We start from the raw sequence: 12,929 nt of genomic DNA on the forward strand, positions 1-12,929 counted from the left end.
ATATATTTTGTACATTTGTATGGTTGTATACAAACAAGGGAATTTGGAGTTGCACATGATCTTTTATATGAGGAAGTGGAGTCCCCCTAAGATTATTTCCTCTCCCTACAACACTGGAGTATGTTAGTTGCCACCTCTTTGTGCTCTCAAAGTTTTATGTTTACACTCCATGCCTGCACACAGTATTTATCTGAGAATTTGCAGGTCCTTGTCTCCTTCTGCTCTGTAAACATCTTGAAAACAGTGGCTACCTTATTAATCTTTTTATTTTGACACTTAGAATAATATCTGCCACACGAGTGTACTCAAAAAATATTTATACAAGCTTTCTAGACTTGTGAGCCATTTCCTTGGGTTCTTGGAACATGTTAGGTTGCAAAAACCATATGCATATCAGCAATAGCAGAAACAGGGCACATGTATATCCATTTCCTCTGTCAGAATCCATGGCAGACACTCATCAATCACCAGGTTCTACTTTTCATCTTAGCCCAAATGTGGGTTTGGACTCCTTCCTCCCATGGTTTCAGATATCTCCTACTAATGAATATAAGTTCGTTCTTATGCTGAAACATATTTGCCATCTATGAAGTAGTATTACTTTTTCTTAGAAATAGTATTTGATTTATGTCATAGTCATTTTCATGGCACTTGTTATATACTAGCATCATTCTAAGCACTTTGAAATATTAACTACTTTATCCTTATTGCAATTGTATGATATTGGAACTTGCATTATGTCCATTTTACAGATGAGGAAACTGAAGCACAGAAAGGCTAAGTAACTTGTTCAAGGTCACGCAGCAAGTAAGTGGTGTTCAGGGATACTACTCCAGAAAATCTGGGCCTCTGGAGTCCATGCTCTTCTCCTTTAATGCTATGACTCTTGGCCTAAACCAACTAAAATGTGTTTCTTTGTGAAGAAGCTAAGAAAGTAGTTAACACCTCTATTCTAACAAGCAGGAGTAAGGGCAGGCTAAAATAGTTGGGGTTTAGAGTTAAAAGTACCTTGGGCCTCTTAGCACACAAGGGAATGATACCAATCTCCCTCTTAATTTATTGCTTTAACAAATATGTATTCTGCCCCTTCTATGTTCTAGGCACTGCTGGGAAGGAAAAGCAAATGTTAAGCCAAGTGAAGCACAAAATAGTTGCACACTGCCAGGTGTCACCCAGACACACAAACAATCACATCTATGAGAGCTCAGCTTAACTCCAGGCCCTGCCAGCTACAATAACAGATACAGTTTATGCCCTGGGCGGGATTTTTTGGGAAACCAGAATTACAAACATGCTGGGACTATAGCTGGGAAGGACTGGGAGAAGCCAGGGGTGAACTGTATCTATTTTCCAACACCCACTGACTGTCATTGGTGTGTCCTTGGACAAGTTATTCTCTACGCTGCTACAGGTGTTTTCTAGGGCACACAAATCCTGTCTGGTCCCCCACAGACCACAGCAGAGAAGCAACAAAAGATTGAGCAGTAAAATAATTGAATATCCTATATTTGAATATCCTACAGTTTTCTGTCAGACAGAAGAGTCAGAAAAATAACTGTTCTACAACAGAGCGAGTAGCCCCTCTCTTTTTTGATGTGTTTTCTTGTTTGTTTTAAATACCTAGTTGCCCCAGAGCAATGGAATAAAACACTACTGAAGGAATCTTATTTCTCTTGTTAGCAGATATCTTGGGTTCTATTGTGGGAGACTGGAACTCTTAGGATGAAATGAAATGGAAGATTTCTTTCACTCAGATTTTGAGAGCTGGCTAGTCAAGCTAACCCTCATACACAAGTCGCCCGGGGATGACCCACAGAATTCAACAGGAATGCTGAACACAAATTTAGACCACATGCTTAATTATTAAACTGGTAATTATCCAGGCAGATGGGGGAGGGGTGTGATATTGTCACTGCCCAAGGTCATTCATGCAGTGCTCTGGTCTGGGTTGGGGGCCAAAGAGCTGCTTCATCAGATACTTTAGAAAAATCTCATTTCACAGGAATTCCACTTTCACTTCAAAGCCTATTAGATGCTATATTTCTCCGCAGTCCCAGAGCAAAACATTGTGAGAACATACATTTTCGATGGGTTGCTCTGCTTCTCCTTGTTTTCAGGTGGTAGGAAGGTTGCCCGTGAGTGTATAAACTTTCTGAGGTGCAGGAAATTTTGTGGGGTGGTACCTCTATCAAAAGAACACCGACATCCCTTTCTTCTCTTTCCCTTTTGGGAGGACCATGGAACATAAGGCGGGTGGAAGAAATCTCCATTAACCTCAGTAAGTGCCTTGAGTCTGGGATGGAACTCATGCGTCTAGAACTCGGGACAATTGGTTGGATTTTGAGGACACTATGCCTTACTTAGATTTCCCTTTTCAAACAACAGTTAAGAGTGAATGTATATTTATATATCTGTGTAATTAGGATTATTGGGCTCTACATAAAACAAAATCAGGTTTTGCTCTATGTTTTCAAGGACAGAACATACATATGGTAAAGCAAAACAAGACAAAAAGAAGGACAAATGAAGTTGAAAATATGTCCCTTTCCAGAGCCCAATTTCTGATATCGGTTCTCTGCCTTAGAGATAATCAGTATCAGTTTTTGTAATAATTGGCAATTTTTGCACATACAACCATATAGGCATATATACAATTTAACTTTTTTATATTACTATAATTATTCATTTTACACAAATAGATATGAACATTGTTAGTGGAGGTGATAGTAAGGATTCTTAGATAAGACCATCAGTCAAGAGGTTTTCCTGCTTAGAAGTGAAAGAAAACCTACTAGTTTGGATTTCATAATTTTAAGTTGAAGGGTAGGATGGGGAGGAGAACATTCTAATTATTTTGTGTCTACTATGGAATAGGCATCAAGCAGAGTTTTATATACACGGGACTGGCTACATAATTTGTGGGCTCCAGTGGGAAATGAGAAATGCAGGTCTCCTTGTTCAAAAATTAATATTATCAAGACAGGAGAGCAGAGTTTCGCACCAGGCAAGGGCTTGCTAGTGCTGGGTGCTGTGTGACTGTACAGGCTGTGTACCACCCCTGAGGTCAGCGCTTTATATACATTTTCAGATTTATCCATAAAACCGGACAGTGAAAGTATCTTTGTCTTTATTGTGTAGATGGAAAACTGAGATTTAGAAGTTTCAATCCTCAATCTTCTTTCCAGTACATTTACCTGTAGGATATCATGATTTGAAAATAGCATTCCTAACCAAAACAATATAAGTTCCCCAAAGAAAGAAAATATTTGACCCTGATATTGGTCATCTGGACAATGTAAATTTTATATGTGAGAGCTGTTCCAACTTCCAGCTACCAGATGTCTGTAAAAATTCATAGCAGGCTATTAAATTTAGCAGATCCTGTCTTAATTAGATTAGCTTTTGCACAGCACGATGGCAGAGTGTCTCTCTGATTGAGGGCTTATAAAGATTTCTGGTGGGAATTCTTTATGGAAGATGGAGTCTTTTATCCACAGAGACTGACAAATAGAAAAGAAAATACCCCACCTCATAATAGTATAAAAATGTGGTCATGGTGTGTCAAAGTGGAAACATGGGTCTTTATTTCACTGATGTTTCCTTTTTATTTGGCTTAAGAACGGGAATGGTGGGGGGGAGGTGGATAAGGATGGGGGAGGGACGTTCAAAATGACTGGCTAGGAAAATAGCAGGAGGAAGGTGGAAAACTACAAGCAAATTCTTGTCATCAAATCCTCCAATAAATCTAGGACCAACGGAGTGCTCAGCGTTCAGTTGCCTGTTAGTGCATGGGTTATTTATTTTTTTTCTTTTCAGACAGGAAACAAAACTACGCAGTTTGTCTTGAGCTGGTCTTACATGATTAAACTCAGCATCGAGCCTCTCTCCCCATTAAATGTCGCTAAAAAAGCTCACATGACACAAACCCAACAGTCCAAAGCCCCCGCCTTATTTTGGCTTCTCCATCCTGCCACGAGCAGAGGCCCTAACCTGCAGTGTTTTGTGGAAACATGACTTGTTTATCCACGTGGGTATCTAGATGACAGCAGTTTTGAGAGCTGAGCAGCATTTCTTGGTGTGTAGGTCACTCCATAAAGAAAACTGATGTGGGTAATTTTTCTAGTCATCTGATTCACCAGCTGAAAGGTCGTGTTCATGCAAAGATCTTCTTCACTTGGCTGTGAGGTCTGTGGAGACTGATAAGAAAAAGAGGATGAGAATTTGTTTCCACCTCACAATCTCCATGCTAGGGGGCAGGAGGGGGAATTTGGGTTTTCCAAACCTCAAAGTGCACGGAAGCAGCCTGGGAGCACTAGTGGCTGGGAGAAAAAAAAATGGCCCATCATTTGCTTCTGCGGCAGGCTGATCAGATTCACGTCATACCCAGGCAGGGTTACTAGGCAACTGATTAAATAAACGTGCTGGTTCTACAAGCGCGCTTGCAATTAATTAACTTAACCATTTTCATTTCGACTGTTTTCTCCCCTTCTCCACCTCAACCTGCTTTGAAATACTGAAATGCGAGAGGCATTGGGGAGCTTCTTGTGTTGAGGGGGAGGAAGCTGAGGACCCACTTTGCCTTCAGTGGGAAATGCCCGATTTCTGTTAGTTCTTCCCACACATTGAATAGAAGAACCTGATCAGCAGGTAATTAACATTTTAAACAAATAAGAAAACACACATAAAAAGGCCTGAAAGAGTGCCAAGCATATATCTTCAATATATTCAAAACCTATATATTCTAAACATGTATCTTCAATGTATTCAAAACGTATATATTCAACATATATCTTGAATATATTCAAAACCTGTTATGCTTCCTAATCATGCTAGTCACAGCGTGGAATGAGATAAAAATGGAAAATTATTTTAATAGACAGATCATTTCCCTGTAATAGGGTGTGTGCTGAGAACCATGCCTGTGATCCATGCGTATCCCCTCTATATGCTTTGAGGTGGAGAGATGAATTCTTTAATCAGCCCAGGTGGTCATGGAAGCATTCCTGGAGGACATGAGAACTGGAGGCATGCCTCGAAGGTCAAGAGAAGGTCAGGAGAGGAAGAAACGTGAGTGGGCGTTCCAGGAGAGGGTCTAATGTGAACAAAGCCCCAGTGACGTTGGCAACATTGTGACCAATTGGGTTTGGATGAAGTGAAAAATGAAAGGCATGGAGTGGGGCTGGAGAAATAGGCAGGACCAGGTTACGAAGGGCCATTCATGTCCATCTGAGGAGTTTCAACTTTATTCTGTGGGCATGGAAGCCACTGAAGGATTTCACAAGGGAAGTGGCATAGCCAGACGTTACCTATAGATCGTTTACTCTTAGTCATGCGGAATTCAAATTTAAGAGGACACTGGAAGGGAGAAAACACGGCGGGCCTTTTGTAATAATTCAGAAGAGAGATGAGGATGTGAAGTAGGGCCTGCGCAGAGGGATGGGGTGGGAGAGGCAAGTGTCAGATCTATTTGTGCCTCAAAGGGATGGGGTTAGGAGCAGGGACAAGATGGCAACAAGGGCCCCAGTTTGAGAAATGGAATGGGGGTGGGGGCATTAACTGAAAGCTGGAGTACAGAAGCAGCCCGCTCATGGAGAAGGAGGAAATAAAAATTCTCTTTTGCTCTTGCTGAGTTTGTGCTTCCTGTGTCGAGCAGGCCGTCAGATAAATATAGCAATGTCTTAATAATTCCCTAAGACAGGGATTAGAGGAAATTCCTTGTAGAACCTACATTCCAAACAGATTCCTTATAGGACTGCACTTCCATAGTAATTTTTAAAACAGGACAGAGAACAAGTATGTAGAAGGGATGGAAGCAAAACCTCATGCAGAGCCTCTTCCACCTAAATGTATTATAGTAACAGCCCCAAAAAGAAAAAAAGTCCACTAGCACTGATAACATTATTATTCATCATAACTACACCATCCATCCTCATCTGTCCTTCTAATTATGGACCAGAGTTGCCATAGTCAAATGTGGATTGGGCTGAAATTACTCATGGCAAAGGTATCATCTTGGATGATCTGATGTTCCCTGTGCACTTGATCAAACGCCACTGTCAGCCTCTGCTGCGAGATCACTTCTGATGACACGTAGGACCCAGGGAGAAGCTCTTGGCTGCCATGCATGAGTGCTGCATGGAGAAGAGTAATTTCTCTTGGCCCTGGGAACCAAGATTCTGTGTTCTTTTGTAACAATCAGAAGATTTACAGTCTTGTTTTCGCATTTGCTTAGACTGGCCATGTCTCTGTGTAGCTGCCATTTCAAGCATTTCTCAGTGACATGTGAATGACTATGCCGTACACGAAGGTGTGGATCCAGCACAGCTGGGGAAATGCCACAGTGCACAAGACCAACAGGCTCTGGGAAAGATGCTTTAGCATTTAGGGTTAACCTAGGACATAAACCTGTCACAGTCAGGATTTGGTACCCATTCCCTCACTTTAAAAAACATCTTTAATCTATTCTTTCTATACACACACACACACACACACACACACACACACACACACACAGAGAGTATATATACATATATAAAGTATATTTATTTACATATTGGTACACTTACATATATGTAAACATATTCACAGATATGCATACTTATTTACATGTATACTTATTTACATATATGTATTTATGTATATGTATAGTTACATCTATAAATATACATATATAAATATATATTTATATACATACACATAAAGTATACATATCATATATATGTATATTTATTCATAGACTACTTCATAAACTATAGTAATTTTTTCTGTGTAGGTGGTATGATGGGCCAATGCTAATGAAATAGTTCACTGGAAACGTGAACATTTTGTCTTAGTCCTTTTGGGCTACTATAAGAGAATACCATACACTGGGTGGCTTATAAACAGCAGGCATTTATTTCCTACAGTTCTAGAGACTGGGAAGTCCAAGATCAAGGGGCTGGCATATTCGGTGTTTGGGGAGGGCCTGCTTTCTGGTTCATAGCTGGTGATTTCTAGCTGTGTCCTCACCTGGTGGATGGGGCGGGTGATATGGTTTGGATATTTGTTCCCTCCGAATCTCATGTTGGAAAAAAAATGTGACCCCCAGTGTTGGAGGTGAGGCCTAGTGGGAGGTGTTGGGTCATTGGGGCAGATCGTCTATGAATGGCTTGGTGCCCTCCCTGTGGTCATGAGTTCACATGAGATCTGATTGTTAAGAAGAGTTTGCTGCCTCCATTGCGTCTCTCTTGCTCCTTTCCTCACCATATGATATGGCGGCTCCCCCTTTGCCTTCTGCCATGATTGTAAGCTCCCTGAGGCCTCACAAGAAGCAGATGCTGGCACTATACTTCCAGTACAGTCTGCAGAACCATGAGCCAAATAAACCTCTTTTCTTTATAAATCACCCAGCCTCAGGTATTACTTTATGGCAAGATAAAACAGACTAATACAGTGAGAGAGTTCTCTGGGGCACTCATCCTCTTCATGAGGGCTTTGTCTTCAAGATCTCATCTAAACCTAATTATTTCCTAAAGGCCCATATCCTAATACCATCACATTGGTGACTAAGTTTTAACATAGGAATTTTCAGGGGACACAAAATTCAGACCATAGAACATGTGTTTTCGATTATTTGCTGAGCTTGTTGCTTGCGACATTGCTTCTTCAACATTGTCTTTTCCCCCAAAAGAATTATTTTTTCCTGATTGGTTATTTTCAGGCACAATCTGAAAGGTTGAAATTGCTTTGAAGGAACCCTTATTTCCAAGCTGTACTGTCAGCCCTTGGAGACCAATCCCTTACTATGCTGACCATTTGAGATTAATTTTACCTTCTATTGAGGCCAGTTGGCTCAGCCTTGCACTATTCAAAGACTTTTCCTCTCCTGATAGAGATCTGAATGAAGGGATGAGTCAGTTTTGCAGTTTCCACAGGCATGAAGCTATATAAAGGAAGGCAGATATCACTGACAATATAGCAGGTTGAAAAAATTGTTACTTGTTTCTTAACCTATATTAAAAGTATCATAGTTTATTTATTTTATTGCAATTTGCCTTTTTCCCCTCCTCCATTAAGTTTTGGACATCTCTACATTTATATATGTTGTTCTAGTTCAGTGATTTTAATGATTGCATAGCATTTCTTTAAATAAATTCACCAATATTTATTCATCCTTTTACATAAATATTTAGGTTGTTTCAAGTTTTTCACTAATACACAAATACTGATTAAGATGTACCTTAAGATTTTTATTGTCTGATATAAATATGGCTCCACCAGCTTTATTTTGGTTAATATTTTCCTTTTACTTTCAAACTTTCTGTGTCTATGTTTCAGTTGTGACTTCCATAAATAGAACACAGCTGGAGTTTATTATTTTTTTTGTACATATTTATTACAATTATCAACTCTGATGATCTCTAATCTCTACCTGGGGAATTTATTCCATTTATATTTAGTATGATCATGAATAAGTGGATTTGTTTCTACCAACTTATTTTGTTCCTTTTATCCTCCTTCCCCTCTCCTCTCCTGTCTTCTTTTGTTTGTTCATGTTTTTTTCCTGGTGTTTACCCCTTAAATGTTAACATGAATAATTGAGCTAATAAAGCTTAACATCAATTATTATCTCTAGTTTCCTCTAGGCTGTTATATAAATCTTAAAATTCTTTCTTTTGAATGATTTTTTTGCCATCTTACGTGTTACTATAGTGCTTCATTTCTACCTTATTATCATAACACTCAAAATTAGATAGTATTGTTATTTTTTGCAATAGTCAATTCTTGTTGAAATTCATTTACTTGTATACAAGTTTCTTTGTTTATAATGGCTTTTTTCCATCTAAGATAATTTTCCTTTCTCTTGAAATATATCCACTAAATATAAATATATCCAACATTTTGTTTTTATTGAAATAGATCCTCAGTGAGGATCAGCTAGTGGTAAATAATTGTTTTCTGTTCTAAACAAGCTTTTATTCTACTTTGATTTCTTCTATGTTTTTATTATGTTACTATTTTAATATATTTTATTAATTATTAAAATTATTAATAAAATAATTTTATTGTTATGTTTTAGTTGTAGATTTACAGGTAGTTGCAAAGATAGTAAAGAGAGGTCCTGTGCATTCTTCACCCACCCTCCCTCTATGGAACATCTTCTCCAGGTATAGGACAGTTTCAATTCCAGAAAATTAGTAATAGTACAAACCAGACTTCATTCAGATTTCACTCCCTATATATACACTAATTTCTCTCTCCCCTTCAATAATCCCTGTTCAATTATTGTCACATGGATAGCTCCATGTCATCACACTAGGTCAATATACTTAACTGTACTATCACCACAGATTCCCTTAACGCTACCCTTTTAAGACACCCACTCCTTACCCCTCCATCCCTAAACCCCCGCAGCCAGCTTTCCATGCTATCTCTATAACTTTATTTCAATGGTGTTGTAATGAAATCATGCAGTATGTAACCTTTTGAGATTGGCTTTTTCACTCAGCATTCTTCTGTAGAGATTCATTCAGGTTCTTGTGTGTATCAATAGCTCACTTCTTTTTGTTGCTTAGTAGTATTCTGTGGTGTAGATATATGATAGTTTGTTTAACCATTCACATATTGAAGAACATTTGGGTAGTTAACAGTTTTTGGCTATTACAAATGGCTATGAACATTCATGTACAAATTTTTATGTCGACATAAGTTTCTCTGGAACAGATGCCCAAAAATGCAACTGGTGGGTCATATTCATCCTCAAATTTTAAAACATAGTTTAGCTGTTTATAAATTTTAAAAAATAAAATAAAAGTTCATTGCTGCATTCTACATCCATTGCTGCTGTTGAGAAGTTAGTTAGCCTTCTTTTCCGTTTTAGATAGATTCTTTGTTCTTCTGTTTGCTTTTAAGATCTTTTTGTTTTGGTGATCTGTAGACACGCTCTTCCTGTTTTGAATCTTTTCCTTCTGTGAATCACAGGATTCATATATTTCATCCTTCCTAGAAAATCTTCAGTCATTATCACTTGCAACTTTTCCTCTTGCCACTTCTTCTCTTGTCTCCTTATTAATAAAGTTTGAGTTTTCTCATTTGATGTCCCAAGTCTTTTAATCCCTCTTTACATTTTTCATCTCTTTATTCTGGGTGTTTTCTGTTTTAGTTATATTGTCTTGTTTCCAAATTTCTTTTTATCTGTATCTAGTTTAGATATAATTTTTTAAAATAGATAATAAAAGAGATATTCTCTAAAAAGAAAGAGATTTTAAATTTTGAAATAATATAGAAAGTTTTTTCATGTATGTTGATCCCTTTAATAGTTTCTGTTGTCCTTTTCATTTTAATTTTATAAATAATTCCTAACGCCTTAAGCAATAGATATCCCTTTTATGATCTATTTTTACAATTTGATTAAATGAATTTCTTTGTGCAGTGGTGCAATCTCCACTCATGGCAACCTCTTCCTCCTGGGTTCGAGTGATCCTCCCGCCTCAGCCTCCTTTAATTTTTCTACTTGTTATTTTTGCTTATGGCAGATTACTTTTCCATTTCTTTAATTTGCATTGCAAGCTCATGCTTTTTGAGGCCCTGTCTATGGAACTCTTTTGCTGCTTGGGTTAAATATGTACCTTTCCAGAGAGATTTTTCTGTTTACTTAAGCCAGATACCCCAGGTTACTACTAGTCTGGAAATGCTTGAGAGTGATTCATTTGCTTGGGAGATCACAGACCAATTAAATAGTGTGAATTAAAACCTGAAACCCATGAGAGGGCAGACATTTTTGTTAATAGTTCTAGGAATCTATTTTTTATTTTTGGTCTACTCAGGCTGAGAGAGACAAACTAAAACCGTGTAATAGATGCTAGGATGTGCTCCACAATCCCAGAAATTGGCGCTGATTGAAACCACAGGAATTACTCAGATTTCCACTTATACACTGCCTTTCAGGCCTGAAGGACTTATTTTCCCAGCTACTGGGAGTTCTACCCGCTGACAGCTGAAGCCTGGGAATTGTCCTTAGCTAAAGGTCAGGCCTATTTCTTAGGAGCAGTCTGAATTAAATGGCACAAAAGCTGGGCTTCCTGCACCCCAACTGAGGACAACTCTGAAATGCCATCCAACTTCAGAACTCCCTGTGGGGTTGGAGAAGGCCTTGCTATGGATATGTGGAAGTTTCGCTTTTCCTGCCTAATCCTGCTCCCATTCCTCCCCATACAGGCATCAATCCTAAAAGCACCCCTAGTAACTCTCCTGCATGCTAAGTTCTGTCTCATAGTCTTATTTCCAGGGAGAACAACCTGTGACAACAGGCATGCCCTTTGCCCCTGGCGTATCATCCATTTGGGCATCTGGGGTCCTGGATTAATGCAAGTAGCTCTAATGACACTTCCCACCTTCTGCAACCACAAATCCTCATCTGTCCTTGCTTGGCTTTTCGTTTCTTATTTGCTCCTGATAATTTTTCTGAGTGTCTCGTAAGTTCAGGTTTGCATGAAAGGAATATTTACTATATTTAACTCAATATTTCTAGGTGCTGTGTAGCAACAGGGTTTTTCAGTTATATAGATCACTGCAATGCCAGGACACATGATTGGCATGAGGGCTTCAGATGGGACTACTTGATATCATTGTTACTGTTATTGTCATGAGTGATCATTGTTGTTCTTTCTATGAAAGTAGAAATTCGTGAATTTGCCCTTTCCCTATTTTGTGGATGTTTTGTATTTTTTTTGCATTTATTTATTACCTCTTTGTGGGTGATTTTTGGATGCACTGACCTCTCAGTTAACAAAGCTCTCTTATCCCCAGAGAATGGAGGATATGGACAAATAAAGTTTGCTTTGCTGACTGTGGTGCCTCCCCCAGGCCCCTGGGAATAGAATATTTGCTCCCTCACTCCAGCTAGACTCAGGGTAGTCAACCTACTTCATCTTTTCCAAAGCAAAGGAAAAAAAAAACCATTAATATTATTCTAAGGAATGAATATTAGTACACCCTCAAAAAAGATACCATACACTTTAAAAAATCAATTGCATTGAGGTGTAATTTGCATGTAATAAAAGGCACCCATTTTAAATGTACCTTGTGGTGTGCTTTGACAAATTTATACACATAACCACCCCTACATCAAACTATAGAATATTTTCATCATTCTCAAAATGTTCCCTCTGCTCTTTCTCATTAATAGCCCTGAAGCCCCTGGCCATAGGCAACCACAGATGTATTTCCTTTCAGCATAGATGACATTTCTCTCTCTTATCCATTCTATAAATGAAATAATATGGAATGCATGCATTTGAGTCTGCCTTCTCTCACTCAGTATAATGTTTTGGAGATCCACTGATTCTGCTGTGTGTATCAACAGTTCATTCCTCTTTACTGCTGAGTATTCTTCAATTGTATGAATGCACCATAATTTGTTTATCCATTGGTCAGTTGATGGACATTAAGGTGCTTCCTAATTTGGGCTATTAAAATAAAGCTGCTTATAAACATTTAAAGACACAGGCCTTTTAATTGTCTTATAAACTCTCCTGTCCTCTGTCCCGAAAGATTTGGGATTCCAAAGTCCTTAACCTCTTAGATATCACAAGGTGTTTATGAGATGAGATAAATTGAACTTCCACTATGCCACCGGGTTTTCATTTCTTTCTGAGAATAAATACCTAAGTCAAATGGGAAAAAAAAATAATGAAGGCATGAATTCTTTAGAAGTCTTGTAAAAATCTTATTTTGCTTATTGTCCTTATTATTTTTGACGAATTCTGTCATGTTTCTACATACTTGATTATGCATGTATATCTGTGGTTGGTGCTAAGTGTTTTAAAACCTATTTTCTTCCTAATTTCCCTTTCTATTTCTCACTGATTTTAGCCCTTCCAGCAAAAATATAATAAAATCTTTCTTGCTCTTGCAAATCCTCTTCTTTCTGTTACATCCATGACTCTTTA

Source organism: Aotus nancymaae, unplaced genomic scaffold, assembly GCF_030222135.1.
Source record: "Aotus nancymaae isolate 86718 unplaced genomic scaffold, 86718_ANA_hifiasm-v0.15.2.pri h1tg000040l, whole genome shotgun sequence".
NCBI lineage: Eukaryota > Metazoa > Chordata > Mammalia > Primates > Aotidae > Aotus > Aotus nancymaae.